This window comes from Brachyhypopomus gauderio, chromosome 7, assembly GCF_052324685.1.
Source record: "Brachyhypopomus gauderio isolate BG-103 chromosome 7, BGAUD_0.2, whole genome shotgun sequence".
Lineage (NCBI taxonomy): Eukaryota > Metazoa > Chordata > Actinopteri > Gymnotiformes > Hypopomidae > Brachyhypopomus > Brachyhypopomus gauderio.
In genome coordinates, this window is record NC_135217.1 from 19,332,652 (window position 1) to 19,352,631 (window position 19,980).

The 19,980-nt window shown below is 44.5% G+C and overlaps 1 protein-coding gene across 1 annotated transcript in view; it reads right to left on the reverse strand.

Annotated features, from left to right (window-relative positions):
* The window catches only part of ncoa2 (nuclear receptor coactivator 2), a 64,976-nt gene extending 48,736 nt beyond the window's left edge, over positions 1–16,240 (reverse strand). The window contains 2 exon segments of the mRNA XM_077012358.1: positions 3,058–3,143; positions 15,946–16,240. The gene's annotated coding sequence lies outside the window, so the exon portion shown is untranslated.
* Between the last annotated feature and the right edge of the window lie 3,740 nt (positions 16,241–19,980).

A 19,980-nucleotide genomic window follows, 5' to 3' on the forward strand; every position in this document is an offset into this window, starting at 1 on the left:
TTTTTTCCTCAACAGAAACATTTTCACTATTTCAACTTCTGATTTTCAGCGGAAGTTGAATACAGCAACATTGCAATTTTCATATAGTGAAATTCTCTCACTTCCTGTGCTTTACAAAAAGTTCCCAAACTATACACAGAAAACTGTGTGTGAGACAAATTACTGACAGCCATCTGGAGGCAACGTCACAAATGTCCATGCAGACCAACTAGCAGGTGTAAGCAAATTTCCCCGGATTGAAAAACGTAAATGCAGAGCAATCCAGAGTGGTTTGAGTAGGTAGGTCTAGACCTGGTGTGAACACAGCTGAGTCAATCCAGTATATTGACTATTTAGCCTTTAATTTATGTGTCTTGAGAAGAACTTTTAAGGCCACGTTTGGGAGGTAAGGCACCGTGTTAAACACAGAAATGCAGCACCACCCCCCAATATGGGGTCGACGTGCAAGGGGTCGACCAAATCACTGAAGGAAACGGTGTCTATCCACACTTCCGTTTCAGAGCGGAGGCAGCAGAGCTGTTCAAAAACGGCAGGAAGTGCCTGGAACGGCTGATGATTTCAGCGCCACCCCCCGACTTCAAAACCGTCAGGTGGAGACTGTGGCCCTGCTGTCGGCTCCATGGAGGAGATGGTCACAATCGTGAGTGCTGAAAGCCTCATGCAGCCGAGCGCTCGGGGACAAACTGACCAACATGAGTGGGGAGTGTAGATCAAACATGGGAAGCAGAAGAAATGAAAGTGAAACAGAGAGAGAGAGAGAGAGAGAGAGAGAGAGAGAGAGAGAGAGAGAGCAATGAGATGGGGAAAAAAGGTAAAGAAACAAAGCGAAAAAGATGTAGAGACATTGAATTAGAAGGTGAGAGAGTAAAGAGAAGACATGAGACGGAGGAAGGGGAGACGTCATGTCTCCAAGCCGCAGGCCTCGTCTCCAGCCACCGTCCCAGACGGCTCGGAGAGAGAGGGAGAGAGACACAGTTACAGACGGGGCATGCGTGTGAGTGAACATGAGTGTTCTCCTACATTCGTGAGCTCACTCTAAAATTACAGACACCGTGATGGTTTTAAATGGCCAGCATCAGACAGGAACGAAACGCCAACTTCCTTTTATGGAAAGCCGATCACATTCATGAATCTTTCACACCGACGGGCAGCGCGGGGAGAACGCGAGAGGCCGTCCCGGCTCGGACCGAGCAAGAAGTGCGTGTGAAGTGAAGTTTGTGCTGCACGTGAAACACATTACAGTGTGATTCGTTCTGGGATTGATCAACAGGCCTGCGATCCTTTTAGCACGGCAGTCGAAGTTCCCGGCCAGCAACGCGGCAGAAAGAAGAAAAATCAATAAGCCACTTCACAATAAGCCCTGTGTACATAACCTCCAGACACAGAGCGAGGCCCAGAACCATTACATCACACTTCAGTCCTTTATGGTAGAACATAGTCTCGATTCTCACTCTTGAGGATTTGATGAGGGCATCAACAAGGTGAGTGGACCAGAGTGCTGCAGCTCACAGGAATAAGGCCATCACATCTAAGGTGGCAGGAACCTACCCCAGCACCCCAGGACCCCCGGACCCCCGGGCAGACACCACTGGCTCCGTCCCAGCACCCAGTAAACCAAGAGAACTGAACACCTGGCCCAGGTGTGCTGCGGGCTGGGAAACACCTCACGTGTGGACTACGCCTGCCCAAGGACTGGACCGCAAACCCTGCACTGCAAAATGAACATATGCCAGTAACCAGCATAAAGGATCCAGGCGTAAGCAACGGAAACCCAGCCAGACGACATGGAGGGCACCGGCGTGGCCCTCCAACATGCCGTCCCACACCGGCGTGGCCCTCCAATATGCCGTCCCACACCGGTGTGGCCCTCCAACACGCTGTCCCACAGTGTTATATTACCTACAGCACAAACACATGATTTTAGACAGGACAGAGTCAGGTGGGGTCAAACTGAAGCGTACAGAGCGTGTGTGTAGTGTCCATCCGTGGTAACTGGTGTACAGGAAAAGTGTGTAAGGGAAGATATGAGGCAGAGAGGAAGAGAGAAGCAAAGAGAGAGAGAAATATGAAATATAGAGGGGGAGAGAGAGAGAGGGAGAGAGAGAGGGGGAGAGAGAGGGAGAGGGAGAGAGAGGGAGAGAGAGAGAGAGAGAGAGAGGAGGGGGTAGAAAGGGAGAGAGGGCAGGCCACGTATAACCAGGGTCTTACGCCTCCCCCAATCTGCTTCTAATGACAGCTGAAAACTACACATGCAAATCTCATGTGAGCAGCTAGAGAGCCCCCCCCCCCTCCCCACACCACCCCAGGAGATCCACCAGAACCAAACACATGCCACGCAGCACAGCAGCAACCTGCCTGCTCCACGAGAGAAGAGACAGACAGCACGCGCGAGTGGGAGAGCCTCTCTGTCTAAAGTTAACAGCCTGCTGTTTATCCATGCCACACAATGGCAGAAAGACACACACAAACACACACGCACACAAAAACACACCCCTTTCTGCTCTCATTGACAACTGTGAAACCAAACAAACATGTTACAAGTATGCAAATTATTACCGTTGTGTAACGCTAGAGACGTGTGGTGAAGTCAGCCCTGCAGATGTAAACAAGAAATAAATATAAAAAAAAACAGAAGAAGGTTCCTCTTTGACTGTTCGAGCCTAGCTATACAGGAAGTGATGTCAGACCTCCCACAAAAACCACGCCAGCACATTCTTCCCTTCACTTCAAAGTGCAGCTCGGAGGGTCTTCATCGATGGGACCAGTGAAGAGGTGAGAACAGCGGTGAATCCTCTACACGAGCCTGACAGCCAAACTCACATCAATCAAGAACGCCTGAAGTGAGCCTTACAGCCCAATACAAACTAATAAACCTGCCGAACCTTTATTCTCATTAGATTCCAGTAACTGTGTTAATACTGAGAGCGGGAGAGAGAGCGGGAGAGAGAGAGAGAGAGAGAGAGAGAGAGAGAGAGAGAGCGTAAAGAGGCCAAAAGAGAGAGAGATTAATGATGTGAGAGAGAAGGAGAGAGATGTTTAAAGGTGGTGGTGTCTCACCAGGCCTTCAGTGCAGACATCTCAGGGCATTGCTGTAGCACTGCACCCAGCAGGAACCTGTAGGTATCATCAGCTTCTCGCTCTGCCTTCAAAACACACACACACACACACACACACACACACACACACACACACACACACACACACGTCAGGAACTCACGTTCATTCGGACAGGTCAGGTCACATGCATGGTGGGTATGTTAAGTGTGAGAAATGCTTATATGTAAATAAAATAAATCTGAATGTAAAAGAACATTCCCGAGTTCTATATTTAAAAAGAACCACATAGTAAAAAAAAAAAAAACCAGCAAAAAAGCTTGCTGTAGCCAAAACCATCTAAACAAATAGTTTTTGGACCTGTGGGCACAGTATGGGTTATTATGGGTCTCACACCGTGCGATATTCCTCAGAATATAACAACACCCACAAAGACCTGGTGAACACGGCTAGTTAGCACAATTACCAGAGCTTGTGTAACAAAATGGTGGCGAGTACTGAAATTCCCGTCGGTGACTCTCTGGAGCAGCCACAGGCCAGTCTGCACTCGTCTTCCACTCCCTGCACCCTGCAAGGCTGCTGGGGATGAGCCAGGAGACGTTCCCACCACGCTCCAACATCACCGCAGCGCTGCACCGGGCCTGCGTGGCTCTCCTGCTAGAGCCCGTCTCGTAACGGAGACCCTCCACGCGATCAAAGAGACGAGCGACACAGCCCAGCGGGAGCCACATTTTATATGTGGAAACGTGCGAATAATTTCGTTCGAGCTCACACACTGGCCTCCTTAGCCTGACGACAGAAAGCTGGGGCCCGTTTGGTACGTTCTAAACGGAGAAGACTGGGAAAACGACCACAGAAGCCTGAGGAGACCTCCGAGGTCATTCTAACCGTTCCCCGTATGAAAGATCCCCAGGTAGTCCTGGCACAACCTCCTTCTTGGTGTCCGACGAGCAGGTGTGGCATCAGGATCTCCATCAAGCACCAGCCCAGAGCGCGCACGGACGCCCACACGGTCAGGACCAGCGGCAGACCATTCTGCTAACATGGCTGCATTTATATGGGGAAACAAGTGTTTATTTCCTTAAGTTAAAGACAGTGGACAGGTTTTATATAAATGTTTGCACTTTATTACAATGCAACTTAAAGCGAAGATGGCTATGCCTGCTTTGTCCATAGATAGCCAAGACCGCCACTCAGTTACGTTGTTTTTTTGCACACGTACAACAACCATATCGTGATATTGAAATGTTTCTCCGTTCCAAGTAGAGCTTCCAGATCTAGTTATTTGAATAGCAGGCTACACTGGGCGTCTTGTGAACACAGTCTTCTCTTTCGTTTAGCTTTCAGCAGTCTGCAATGAAGATCCACAAGTGCACAGCAGCTTTCTTATTTTAATTGTTTATGTGTTTCCGTGACATTCAGAACGCTTCCACTCTCCTGCCACTCAGTGGGTGGAGCCTCAATGGGTGGAGCCTCAGAAGTTCTCACCAACTGTGGCATAACTTGCACTGACTCTACGGTCAAAAAGCCAAAAAAAATTCTGAATTCAGATGAATTCTGTGTTAACGTAGCCGTCCCAAAAAAAAAAAAAAAAAAAACTACATTAAAACAATGTATGCACTTAAAATGAACTAAAGTTAAACTAAAATAAACGATTAGTTTATTTTAGAAACTAAATAAAAATGTGCAATGACACTGGTGCATGTGATCATCTGAAGGATGCCTACAATACTGTGCCACATGTGACTTTAACAACTCCAAATACCCAGCAGTCTCCAAAACAAAATGTTAAGCAATCATAGTGAGGAAACAGCACTGTTAGAAACCTTTCAAAATGCTTTCAAAAAACAATTCTAGAAACTCTACTGAAACGCTGGCTTAAAGAGAGCACTTGTAGAAACCCCTCCCGACACTGTGCTAGAAACCCTCACCTCATCAGAGCTCCGTTAGATCTGCTCCTGTAACACAGGGCTAACAGGAGCCTCCTCCCTTTCCTGCTAATTTATTACAAAACACAGAAACGTGAAAAGCAGAAACAACTGAGCCGAGACCAATTATGCGCACTACGACAGAGCAACAGTTAGATTTATGCAAACCTCCAACACCACCCCCCCCCCTCGCCTGCCAAATAAACTCCTGAATCATTATTTAAAAGATTACGCAGATGGATATGCCTCTCTTCTACAGTGGTGGGTCAAGCAGCTCTTATTCTGAGACCGAGTGTTAACTTCATAGCAGGACCATTGCCAAAAAGCTCCCTGATAACACCAAACATATGTACGGATAAGAGGTGCAGCAGTGGGGTTGGGTTTAGACTGGGTCACAGCTGGTAGCCTCTCGCACATTAGAGCAGTTGAAATACAGTCACTTGGGAAATCAGAGCTGAAGTCTTGCAGTGGGCCAGCTCCCAGCAGTCCTGCTGCCAGACCAGTCACGTGACCACCCCACGTGAGCCGTTAGCCATTATTCGGCATCCCGGCAACATGCGTGTTACAGCGTACATGCAACGTGGCAGCAACCCATGCAGGCCGGAGGCGCCTTTAGCCACGGCTGCCGTCAGAATCCCAGGCCGGTGGTTCCCGGGTTTTGGGTGCGGCGCCCGGCTTGCATCAGCCCGCTCCAACACCACAGCTGGCACCAGGGACACTGCTGGACTTTGTGCGAGACCTTTCACCAATTTGACAGCAGCTAAAATGAAAGAACTGAATGAACTGAAACAAAAGCTAATGTGGAAGAAGAGAGAGCTGACGGAGCAGGAGCACACGCTCACCCCCACACCGTCACAACACCTCGATGAAACCAAAGAGAATAACGGGGAGATGACACCCTTCCTCTGGTTGGAAATGAATTTAATAATGTCCTGGGGGTCTTCAGGGGCTCTTCTCCCACCAGGGAGACATCTCAGGCTTATTAGATGTTAACATGAAGTACGCCTTTTTAATTATGTTCGGAAAGTAATTAGCAAAAAAGAAAAAAGAAAAAAAAAAAGAGCAGGTTTAAATCATCTCTCCGATTCCAGAATTAGTCTCAGAAAAAAGCCATTAGCGGTGGCTGCGGTAATGTCACTCCGTCAGGCTAACTGAAGCGCTCCGAGCAGTGGGGCCAGGGAGCCTGCGGGAGGCACATGGCCAACGTGAAGGTCTGCCACACGATCACTCGGACCAGTCAGACGCTGCTGGACGGGGCTCATGATGCCTGGGTTCAGCAAAATGACAAGACCACCTGACACGAGGCCTTCAACTTAAAGGAAACAGCTGCTCAGAATTCACTCAGAAAAAGTTACGTGGGGGGGATGGGGGTTAGCTGAACAAGCAGCCGCAAGAGTCCCTGACACACACACTTTTACGTAAGACCCGAGTGATCATCTCGCATGGTAACAGATGATATTTGCTTCAAAAATCATCAATACAAACCTCAATACCTTCACCTTAATAGATTAATTTTATTCTTGATGGAAGAGACAGGGATACAGAGAGAGAAATAAAAACAAAAAGCATTATTAATTAATCCCACTTGCAGGAACCTGCCAGTGAACAGAAGGCCAATGGCTACATGCCACATCTTTCACCAAACTGCCAATAGGAGAAAGTTCAAACTGATATTAAACGCTGGAATGATATAGGAATAAGATTGAAGCAGAAGCTAACTTCAGAGGGGAGTCAAGTTTCAATGCATCATCAGTCTTCGTAATGTGATAAATCAGATATATTGGCGTATAAAGGCTCGGCATTGAAACTATCAGAATGAATCAAATGCTTTCACATTGCAGTTTTTCTACTTCAAACAGCTCCGAAACATTATCTGGAGGTGTAACACACAGAGGAATGCATGCATGTGCGCGCACACGCACACACCCCAAAACACTCACGGATAGAGTATTATAAACCAAACACGTTTTACAGGTTTGCAGGTTTCCATGTAGATATTCACTTAGACTGGATATAGAAAGAACTGTCTAAAGCCTGTATGGGGATGAAAAATGTAAAAAATTCTACGCTTTTGTTCCCTGACTCCGCCTCTGATCTTCCCCAACCCCACCCACAGAGGGCCTGGGCAGGTGTGACTCCTCTCAGTGGGTTTGAAACCGAAGGATAGCAGCAGATGAGACAAGCCAGCCAATCAGACTATGCATGACCTCAAGAACACACTGGACACAGCGACTGCCCCCACCACCAAATTTGCCCATAATAGGTTATGCAAGGTCCAGCACAGAGGCTAAACCCAACATGGCCTTCCATGTGGTGCTTTTCAGTAGTGATCTATTCAGCTTTTAGATTGAATTAGCAAGTCAAAGCATTGATGTTCCACCCAGCCAGCAGGATAACCAGGGAGGTGAATGCATTGTTAAAATAAACAAGGAACAACTGACCAAGCAAATGGATAAGCCAATCACAGGCAATCTGCACCTAATTGTGAAACAGATGACAATGACCAAAATCCAATCTAATGCAGAGTGAGGATTGGACACAACTGATGTGTTAGAAGAGGTCCTAATATCATACAAAAACAGTTCCCAGGACAGCAAAAAAATATATAACGTAAAATCTACAATCAGGTTGCTGATCAAGAATCTTTAAGCACATGTCCACATGGACAGGAAATAAAATATAATTCTGATTATTATTATGGGTTATTCTAAATAATAGTTAATTAATAATTAATCTATAAACCAACCCACCAGTACTTTAATAACGCCAGACAAAACCTCAGCTCAAAGATCACTACTGAGATCTCATAACTGTGAGAACCAGTTTGCAAATCCCTGCATAGCAACACTGCCCTGTGCAGCCATAGAAGGACTTCCTGGTATATTAATTTCTTGTGACTCAAAAGCTAACCACTGAAAGTTCTTAAATCAGAAGTCATTGAAATGTAGGAAATAAAATAAAAAAAATTATACTTTGAGAAGAAAATAAGATGGAATAAAGTTTAATCTGGTGGAAAGAAGTATTTGTAGTATTCGAAAATCCCCACAAAAATGTCAGTATTTTTTTTTAATACTGCATGCAATATTCCAATATATAAAAAATAATTGCAGTATATTTTGGCCATAACAGCAGCTTTAATGCAGAGGTTTTGGGGGAGTGTTGAGCTCATGCAAACACTCCTCAAACGGGGTGAAGACCTTGCCTGCACCAGCATCATCACACACACGCGCACACACACACACACACACACACACACACACACACACACACACACACACACACACACACACACACACACACACACACGAGTCCATCACTCCTCAACTGTCCGTCATGGCTGCCAACCGCCCTACGCCAGCGTTATCTGCTTCAAGAGTTCTGGTCCCTAGAGCACAAGACAGCCCCAACAGGCCATAATGTCATTACATCTTGCAAGGCAACTTCAGAACTAAAATAAAGGAGCATCACAAACACAGGGCCTGGAGAACGCCAACACAGCCCCTGCTGACGGACCCAAACTGGACAGAGTTTCTGCTGAGAAAAATGTAAAAAAAATAAAATAAATACATTTTAAAAACAGAATTAATCAATGTTCAGCCTCCTTTCGAATAAACATTAAAGGTTTTCCGCTACACTGGTATCTGTGATGATGAATTCACGAGAACCAGGAAACAGCAGTGATGGGAGTCAATGAGCTTTAAAAAAAAACCCTCAAACACTCAAAGTTATCTGATGATTCAAGCCTATACTTGTTCACACCAAAATTAATAATTACTGTAAAGTGTAATTACTGATGATTCTGTCAAGCCAACACACTCATTTGCACTGCTCCCCCCTCGTGTATGTATTGCATGTTATTATTGCAATATTGTTGTTTCTTACAATACTAATATCACAGAAGTATAGAATATAGCAAATCACACTTTATTGTATAATTGAAGTATCTGAGTGATTACAGATGTTCCAGATGGAGGCTTGGTGGTTGTTTTGATGCAGCATATTCTATGACTCAACAAATAACAATTGACTATTTATTTTATTTGACACTTTTTTATAATAAACAAAATGACAAACATATAAATGCAAATGTTTTTCCTACATCAACGTGTTTTAATATCACATGGTATTTATTAAATCTATGGCATCTAGCAGACATTCTTATCCAGAACAACTTACAAAGCTGTTCTAGTTGTCTACCTCTTTGGTTTAACAAAAGCACATTATAAACTGAAGTATTATTACTATTATTATTATTATTATTATTATTAAGCACATATAGACTCCAAAAAGACCCCTGCACTAAACCCTTCATTTGTATAGGAGAAGAGAGGGTGATGGCCCACTGCTCCAGGATCTGATTACAGGGACATCTGAAAGGGATCAACGTAGATGGAGTACAGATAGAACCTCACCATCCTTCAACTCGTCCAAACAAACCAGAGTTGATCAAAATCTACATGAAATGATCATTTGATGAATTTACATTTAAACAGCACGAGAATGATTATGCCAACATTTACAAACACAGTACTGTCATTTTTCATCAAAAGACACACAACACTCAACACCCAACAGCCTGAAGTTTTGTTTTGCAAACTTCCTACATTCAGGGGTCAGAAGAAAATCAAATATTTTAAAAAAATCCCACTACAGAAATCTCAGATTAACATTCTCGGTTAGACCTAGATTTATGACAGTCAAACTGATTCTGGAGAAAGACTGGCTGATTAATTAGCAAAATCAGGCTGCCTAGCAACATGAAACGACACTAATCATCAGGTCTGCTGCCAGCTCCATCGTGGCCTTGCATAAATACATTTTTGTGGTTCGCTCTGTAACCCTTCAAATACTACTGTGAGCAGATGATTGGCTGAACTGAAGTACAGTAGCAAGCAGGAGGTTTGGGGGCGGGGTGGAGGATGGGGGGTGGGGTTCTTAAGGCTTGCGACTAAGAGGAGAATTTAAAAAATATGTTTAGCTAGCAGTGTCATGGTGGTTGGCCTGGGAAGGTTCCTCTGGTGCTTCAGGACCGGGTCCTTCACCATCACCTTCCTTCCCTGCACCTGCTCTGCAAAGCCACATGCCTTGCACCACAGGTGAACTGCAGTAAGTAATTGGACTTTCTTACTGTCTAAAAGCTTACAAAAATTAGCTTACTTACTCCTTCCTGGCTGCCTCCAAGAGGAAATGCTTTAGGTTGCATTTGTTGCAAAAAAAACAAACAAACCAAACCAAACCCGCTGAACTTTCACTCATTTTGATGTCAAAACATTTGAAATGTGAGAAAATGAGCATAAATCAAAGAGTGAAATATTAAACACCTATCAAATTGTCTGTAAAACTACCTCATTTAATTTGCAAAGACGGAATTTTCAAAAGATGAAAAGGAAGTCCATCAGACATGTAGGGGTGGGCGGAGTCTCGTGGGCCGGTCCATGTAGATACAGCAGCGTATATAAGCACTCGTCCACGGTCTGATATCGTGTTACAGCATGCACAGAAAGGCTTTGTGTTCTGCCTCCTTTAGTGGTAAAGGAAGACTGCTCAACCCCAAGTTCAACATCCAGCCACCTCATAATCACTTGCCCAGTCATCATTGCTTCCTCCAATTTGGAATTTCCTTAATCCGCTCACCCCCTCTTCCGCCCTGCCACCCCCCCCACCCCCAGACCGAGAGGCTTTTTGAATCAATGCCAGTACTTTCAATGCCAAGGATCACATGCTTGGCTGGCTGCCAAGTACACACCGACCGGAGAATCCACAAGACAGCACTCTTCCGAACGCCAACATCCACCACGCGGACACAGCCATGGAGGTCGGAGGAGGGAGTCCTCGGTGTCGGAGGGATAACCTCGCCGACTTCACATCCGGCGGTGAAATCCAACTGTGCGTCAGCTTGGTTTCCTCCCAAATAAAACACTTCACGTCGCCTGTGCTGAAACATGGGCGACTGAAATGGAATTACAAACCGGAATAACGCTAAAAATATTGCGCTCCCTGTAACTACAGGTGCACCTGCCCCGTGTTATTACATTAGAAAGTTGACATGAAAGGGCTAGTGAGTAGCCCAACTGGCTACGGCACTGCTTTTGCAGCTGGCTTCACTCACAGAGGCCATGTGTTTAACATCCCAGGAGTGTCACACACATTCATGGGAGTGCACAGCGGGGAGGTGTGTGTGTGTGTGCATAGGTACCCTCTCTCCCTGTCCAGAGTGAACGTACACAAAAGTGAGCAGTTAGCAATCTCCTCCAAGCGTCCTCGCCTGACCTATAATACTGTGCGAGTGGCAGGTCAAAGTTCAAATTGAAGCAGTACCTGCACTTGCACAGGCATGCACGCGCACATGCACGCGCACACGCGTGCACATGCACATACCTCTACTGACTCTTGAAAGCTTACGTAAGGCCTCACTCTCCAATGCTGGTCATTATTGTGCAACAGCGAAGGGCTGCAGCCTGTGTCAGGATTGGCTGAAGCGAGCACAGGGAGGAAACCAGGGGAACCTTTAACCCTTGAAGGAGACCGACGCGGATGGTCTCCGGCCATTTGGCACACGCAGACGAGCCCCTTAGAGCCCCGGGGCTTACACGCAGCCCGGGGGAGGGGCTGGGGGCGGAGCGAAGGAACCACTATCGGCAAGAGAGAGGACGACACACCACAGTGCCCGACGTCACACGACGTCTCCGTCCCGACTCTCCCGTTCGTCTGGGTTCGACATCGCAAAGCAGCAACAAGTGCCATCGTTTTAAAACTTTAAAAATGTCTCATAACATTTCAGAACCGTGAATAATGGGACCCATTTATAGTGACCTAATTTAGCTTCACAGCTATCTGGTATATCTACATTTTATTTTTATCGTCCACCGTGGACAAACCAATATGGGTTTCATGCAATTTAATAATAAAAGAGAAACAGGTATTTCAGCATTAGAATATGAATAATAAAGAAAGGAAAGAAAGAGGTAACAGAGCACATAGCCCTCTCAATGTCTGCATCTCTCACACACACTGGAGTGGCGTCTGTGAAGGTCTACGTCTATGACTGAATACAAGAGTGTTCAGGAAAGATAAATACAAAATTGTATGAAATTATACAAAAATCACACTTTTAATAAATGTGAACTTGTGACAGTTTATTAACAGCCTCCTGAAACGCTTGGATCACAACATATTCAAAAAACAACAATAAATCTGACAGCCTTATTAAAAATGAATTTGGTATTAGTATCCAACAACTACAGAAACAGTCCTGCTAATGTGGTCTGCACATAAACATTTGAATACATCACAAATATTAGCAAAGACTAATGTGCCTAATGTGACATGGATTAAAAAAAAACCAGCTGCATTACTTTGACATGATTGCTGGAAAAGTAATTTTAGCCTCTCTATTGAACACAAAGAAGTCTGATCAGTCAAGCAATGAAATTCCTCCAGTTACAGAGGGTGTGGCAGTGACACACCAGGTAGAAACCTTCCTTCAGCCTTCCTTTGAGTCAACCGGCTAAGCCAAGCAACGTACATATTCACATATCCATAAGAACATTTGTTCTCATAAAAGTATTCGTTTCAGTTCTAGACTGAATTAATCAGTTACTTGAGGAATTCAGCTAGTCATAACAGATCAGATTTTAACCTCTAAATCTTCTGGCAGTCATTAATCGCAAAGACCCTTAAACTGAGGCACCAAATCACTGAACTTTGGAAAAGTACATTGGAGTTGAATGTGAGCAGCAGATCGAGGAAGACCAGGTTTTCTGGCTGCCCTTTGATCCCTGTGTAATCTGAACCATTAAGGAAAATGCAAGCACACAAAGACCACACAAACAGCAACTGGGACTTACGAACTTAAGAGAGAGAAATTCTTATATCCCCTCTGCCTCACAACAACTAATCAAGGCAGATCATTTTCTGGTTTTAGGCCTCTCCAACATAATTTAGTTATGCGAGCTCCCAGTGTGACTGAGGGTTAGCAGGCCAGAGAGTGACCAAGGCACTACTTTATTACGAATGGAGCATGTGCTCAATGTTTGATAGTGTGGACAGAAAAATACTACATATTATGAATCATTACAGGTTAAGGGTCATGAAACTAACCTTAGATTCACACGTTTTGTCTCACAGTGACAAAGGCTTTCTCCTTCTAAGCTGTGTATGGGGGCACAATCATGAATCTCGCTGAGCACTGGTTTACAGGCACTGCACAGTGGAGTAAAACGTCCGTCAGGACCACAGAACTCTGGCAACAGGGCAAAACAAAGGTCAGCAGCTTCAGGATGAAGTCATGGGTCCATAATCACTGCACTGCTGCGAGCCAACACCCCTTCACCCACGGCCACCCTCTGTCCAGCAGCCGGCCGGTCATGTGATCGGGGCAATTTCCATATTTAGATTACCATGCTTTAAAGGTACTAAGCCAAAGAGACCAGCCACTGGACATCACCAGACACACAGTGGGTGAACACACCCACCCCCACTGGTGTATATACACACCGCATATACAGAAACAAATCACATAGCATCGTGCATAGCTTCCAAAATGGGAGACAGGACAACCTTAATTGTTGAATAATCAAGTAAAATAGTAGTAACTTAAATAGGCAAGAGTCTTCACCATTATTATTTAATTCAAACTCTACAAAAGACCCACAAATGCTTTAAACCAGAAATCAGTTGCAGCTGGAATTAGTGCAACGGAGGTCAGCAAAATTCTCCGTTCTCAAACTACAGCAACCTGCTCCCTCCACCGATCTTATGACTAAGCATTTTGAGCACTAGGGAAAATGAAACCAACATGGAGCTCTGAAGTACAGTTCTGCTGCTGGGCAGTCCTTCCCTACTGGATTCATGCTAATTTCAACACACACACACACACACACACACACACACACACACACACACTGTCAGGTCTGCATTTGAATTACACATAGTTTGCAAGTTAGTCATTGTAACATCAAAGTCACAAAGTGATAAACATAAGAGCTTTCTCAAAAAGACTTCCCAAAACTACTGTCATTCAGCAAATTAGCCTAAATGTTCATGCTTCAAATTCATGTTTTTCATATACAAGACTCAGAACCAGTGGGGTTTTTTTTTTTAAACAGGCAATCCTACATTTTTACTTTTACCTGACGTTTGACAGACAAAAACTAATCAAGGCAGATAAAACGAGGATAATAATCTGGTTTAGTAATTAGGCCTCTCCAACATAATTTAGTTATGCCAGCCCCCAGTCTGACTGAGGGTTAGCAGGCCAGAGAGTGACCATGGCACTACTTTATTATGAAGGGAGCATGTGCTCAATGTTTGATAGTGTGGTCAGAAAAGTACTGCACATTATGAATCATTACAGGTTAAGGGTCATGAAACTCACCTTAGATTCACACATTTGGTCTCTCTCTAAGGTTCACAGTGTAGATACTACTGTGACTACACAATACTACCATTCAGTTATTCTACAAATTAAATGTTTGTGTTTCAAATTCATGTTTTTGATATACAAGACCAAGAATCAGCGGGGTGTTTTTTTTTCTTTCATAAGGGGCAATCCTACATTTTTACTTCTACCTTAAGTATGAGAGAAGATCGGGTTTTGTATTCAAGTTGAATGAATCCCACCATAATCTGAACTGCTGGGTCACTCGCAGGTGCAGCATGGTCGGGGAGTAAAACTAGCGAGGTGATCAATACAACCTCCCCCAAAAAATCAGTCAGGCAAATTGCATCAGTTTGCCAGCCTGAAGCTAGGTCACTATCCATCTCGCGTGCGCGCGCGCGTGCGTGCGTGCTGGGGGCGGGGGCTATACGCTACAGAGGGCAACAGTGTGCAGTTTTTCGTGGAGAACAATGTTTACAGTTTTTCTATGTTACACATCAATCCATCTCTTCTGCCTCCCAGAGTCTATGCTAACAGCCAAAACCCGGAGATCATACTTCCTGTTTTCAGTTTGCCTACCCTATAACCAGGAACAAAACAGTGATTTTCTTTAAAACAACAAAATAATGAGTGATTAAAAAAAACAACATGTCGGTGTTCCGAACGGAGAGGACGTGAAATGTACGTTTGAAAAAAACTGTCTTTAAATCGGCACCCACGAGAGCGTAGTCACATACCCCTCACGATAAAGCACAGCATGACGTAACAGCGTCGAAAAATCGTCACACTGGCCAGTAAACCTGTCCATCAAAATAAAACTTTATCCCGTCAGATTGAGAGCTCACGATAGAAAATTTACGTCCGCCTGAAGTGACTAGTGAGTTAAAGCGCTCACAAGGTAAAAGCAAATCACCGCTGTAACTTTTTTCCCCCCCTTGAAGACGTGCTAGCAGAGCCGCCTGCGTGCTACACGAAATAGTTCACAAAAAGCTGACTCACGAATCCCTCACCATATTAGGGGAGACGCTGATTATCCGAACCGTTTATCGCTCTTAATGTAACGTGGCTACGTTCTTTAGCGCGTGGCCAGCGCGCGACGCGTTCCGTTTTAAATGTAACAATCTCGCCAACGTAACAATCGCGCTCGCGACAGGAACGTCGCGCGGACCCGCCAGTGGCGTTACGGATAGAACGCGTCCATGGAACGGGCTCGCGGGGCTAAGCTAAGCACGTAAGGTAGAGCTAGCTAAACTTCAGCGTTCAGTGCACGCAACATACAAGAACCAACTAATATAACAGCGGGACGTTCGCGTTTATGCATACAACATCCGTCAGCACTTGTGTTTTTGGGCTATAATTCTAGGCACGGCGACAACTTGTTTGTAAAAAAACAGACTGTTACACGCAAACAAACGTAACTCTCCAACTCAAAGTGGCAGGGATAAAAAAAAGCAAGCGTTGCTGGTTTAGCAAGCTAATGGATAACCGCCACGGAACCGTGATTGTATCCTTCGAGTGTAGGAACATTTGGATTGCGAAGGAGCGGAAACCGCCGTTCAACAGTAGACATGTAACGTTACTTACGATATTGGACTTAAGGCAGTTTGTTTCCACTTAAATCCTGCACGTTACGTCCGGCTCTGACCTTCGGGTTGGTGAAACAGCACTACAGCTAACTGCCGCCGCCATGTTCCTCCAGCCCTGTGCCTGACGATGGCTGGCTGCTTGTTGTTTATGTCACTCCCCCCCACTCTCCACGGGCATCGCTGTAGCTCCCCCGTCCACTCCACACCGTAACCTTGCAGCGAGCACCCGCGCTAAAATAACCATACAGTTACATACTGCACGAGACGGGCGCGTGCAGACACGGCTATCTCCATTATGTAAATAGTAAACAAAAATGTGCAGACTGGGTTACTGTGGAAGACAAAAAGGAAGTCGGCGAAAGATTACAAAAGAACGAATCGTAAACCCTTAAGACTGATGGTAGTAGTACGTGTAGGTGTGTAAGAGAGAGGTAGAAAGTGAGAAAGATTCGCTTTCATCTTACTACAGTTAATTTTCTAAGATGATATATGCATGTGTGCCTAGCGTTTACAATAAAATGTACAGAAAGATATCACCAGTCGCACACATTTGTTCGACTGAAGGTAACAATCAGAAACTCAGAGAGAATCTAAAAGGAATCCTAACCAACAAATAGTTATGGGTAATGTGTATGATTCTGAACATCTTTGTTTGTGTTGGGGTGAACTAACTGAGCTGCCGTCTCCTCCCTATGGGCACCAGAAGTATTTGGGCAGACATGTTCAATACGGTAGCCATTTTTTATAGTTGTTTGCATAACTTTGCATGTAATAACATCGTTTGGTCTCTGACACAGACTAAATAAGAGGCTGCAGACCTACCCTGCAGTTGCTTAGCGGTTTCTCCAAAGCACTGAACCGTTTTTACTGAAACGCACAGTGAAAACAGCAGGCTTAGATCAGTTGATTAACAAGAAAGTATTTCCCCCATTCATGGCACCATGAAACTGTTTTTGGTTGTCATAGAAGCACGTTTTGGATTTTGCCCTTGCATGATGATAAAGCATTTGGTTGTGTGTCGCCAGAAATTACTGTATGCAAGACTTCAGAACTTGTCCTGCTGCTGTGGCAATTGAGTGAGTCAATTGCAATGGTAGACACATGCAGTAACACTATCTCTGCCATGTTTCAGTGGTCTCGTGGTATTTTTAGCCTTTGTCTCCACCACACTTTTTCTCTCTAGGCTCATTTATACCTTGGAGAATGGCATCCTTGTTCTTGTCCCTTACTGATGTTTTTGTTGCTGTATAGTGCTTTCTAGGGCTGCGTAAGTGTAGTGTTTCCTCGCAGATCACTTAAAAGCATCTGGAAGGTTAGAGATTGATTAAAATGTTTTATCATTTACATTTTATTAATAAAAATCCTTTTTGGTTTTACTATATCTACTGTATTTTTCCTTATATTTGTTGCTAACATCACTGGTGCTTTTCTTACATTTGAATGATGAAAACTTAACTCCAAAGTCCATTGATGGTCATTCTCAGCAAACTCCAAGGCAAAGCCTACAGTCACTGCTGTAACCCCCTGGAATATGACTGGACTGGTGACCCCTAGCAAGACTAGTGACCCATCTGTTGTCTCCTTTAGAAGTGCCTCTTGAGTGTGTATAAAATAAGCTGTTTACCTTAGTGAAAATATATAAGCCCAGTCTTATACAGAACCAACAAAAGAACTAAACTACAACAACAAACTACAGTTCAGGCTCTTTTGAAACCTCCTGTCAGTATACAGTTATTTTATGAGCTGAACAAAACTTTTGCCTTTTCCTCGTATTAGACTAAATAAGAGTGATATCACGAGTAACATAACACTGGTCAATATCACTGTACAGTTTTAACCTTGAGCATAAGACAAAACATTTAGATCCTGTTAAAAGTTTTGAGAAGGGCCAGCACAGTCACCCTAACTCATGGACCAGTATAGGGCAGTATAAGACCTTGCAAGTTTAATCACATCTAGTGATGTTTCAGTCTAGATAGATGTGTTTTGAAAAATACAGTCAATTATGTGAAATAAGTGTAAAATACGTGAAACTTGTACAGAAAACGTGCACATAACTGAGCAAAACTGTCGAAAAACAAAAAAATGCGGTAAACTCCGCCACCACATGGTCAAGATAATTATTGCATCAAAGACCACCTGAGAAAATTACTTTTTGGAACTTTTTGTAGGTACTGCAGACCAAGATTGTTTGAGGACCAGTATCATGCAAATCTGCAATTCTCAGCCTTTTAGATCTAGAGTGCACAACTCGTATTTGTGACTTTGTTGCTCTAAAATACTTGTGTCCATAGACAAGTGTCTAGTGGTCAGGCTCATGACTGAGTTGGGCTCATGACGGAGTTGGGCTCAGCCTATTAAGCTGATGCAGAGTCATAGTATGGTGAGGTGGGTGCGGTGCCAGACAGGGAGTAGGCAGGGGTTAGATGGCCTCAGATAGACCAGACCAGACCTTGGTGATGGACTGTGTCTCTGGGAATATGGAATGTTACTTCTTTTGCAGGTAAAGAGCTTCAGTCAAGGGAGGTCTCGGGGAGAATTGTCTGAATGACACTAAGGCTCTCAAAGAGAACAACTCTGACTATGGTATCTGTCAGTATGAATTAAAATACTCCATTATCCTTTTGGAAGACTGCGACGTCCATGGTGAGGTCGGCTGAAATGCCTGGGAGGGCGTGACTGCAGAATATTGTACCTGTTCCGACGCTGAGTAGAGAAATGTCATTAGAGTTCTGTGCAAGTCATGCAATGTCAATAATAACACCCTTGTTGGAAGACTAGCATGCTCATAGGGTATGTTATCAGAGCACCATGGGCCAAAGATCGTTGACTGATTTTGTATTAGATTACTTGAGGCCATATATTATGGACACTGGTGAAGAGAGGGGCAGACCTGTCAACTGATCAAAACAAAGGAAAAAAACATGTTTCTGTGAAAAGCTCAAGAACTGGTATGTGCTTTCTGATCAGCAGGTGTGATCAGAGGAGTGTACATTGAAAGACTTTCTCCTCTCCAGACTTGAATTCTTTATCTTATGTGGAGCACTGTGGCCACTGAGAGAGTTGTAGAGTTCATAGACTCAATCACCAGATTCATTTTTATGAATGTACGAAAAGCCGCTTATGTGGTGATGGAGCATAACAATGAATATTTGCACTCTGAAAAAAACTATGTGGCAGTGACCAAGCAATATAAGACTTCAAGGATACGTGGTGTATGATTAACACCACTACCTTGCTCCTGGAGGAACAAAATGTCATCCAACCAAGCCCTCTGAAATATCCTCCATGCCCACTGAGGAAAGGTCTCTCTCCGTAGCTCTGTAGTATTCCTTGACTTGAATAAATACCACAAAGCATCCACATGACGTTCCTGGGCACGTGCGTAAAGTATATGCACATCAATTAGCAGGAGTATTTTCAACCTCGTGCTTTCCATGTCTGTGGTTCCTGTCTCTTTCAAACTGGCCACTGCAGTTCCGATACCAAAGGCAACCACTGATGATATCGGTTGCCTGACATGCAGAAGGCAGGAGAAAAGCTCTCATTCAAAGTCGACAAGACCAATGAGCTGAGGGAGCATGTGAGCATTACCATCAAAAGAACTATGGTGGAGTGGGTGAACATCCTATCAGCATGCATCACCACCTGGTACAGGTACTGCACCTTTGGACCGCTAACCTTCGCAACGGGGGCTGAGGCAGCCCGAAACAAACTGGTGTTGAACTTCCATTACTCCTGGAACTAGACACCAGAAGCTATCTGAGGACACCCAGCAAACTCGAAGCATGTTTTCTCCACTGCCATCTGATTCAGAGGTTTACAAACCAAAGCCAGCCAGCTCAGGTAGACTTCACTCTGATTAGATCATGATAAAAACCTCAATCAGTGAGGCATCTATACAAGTGGCTGTTAATGTCACGCCAGCAATCACAGAGCACAGAGGTCGTCACCAGAGGTTAAAGAAGAGCTCAAGTTTAAGTCTGAGTAATGGTCTTGGAAAGATCTCCAGATTCAGTTGAGAGGTGTCAGA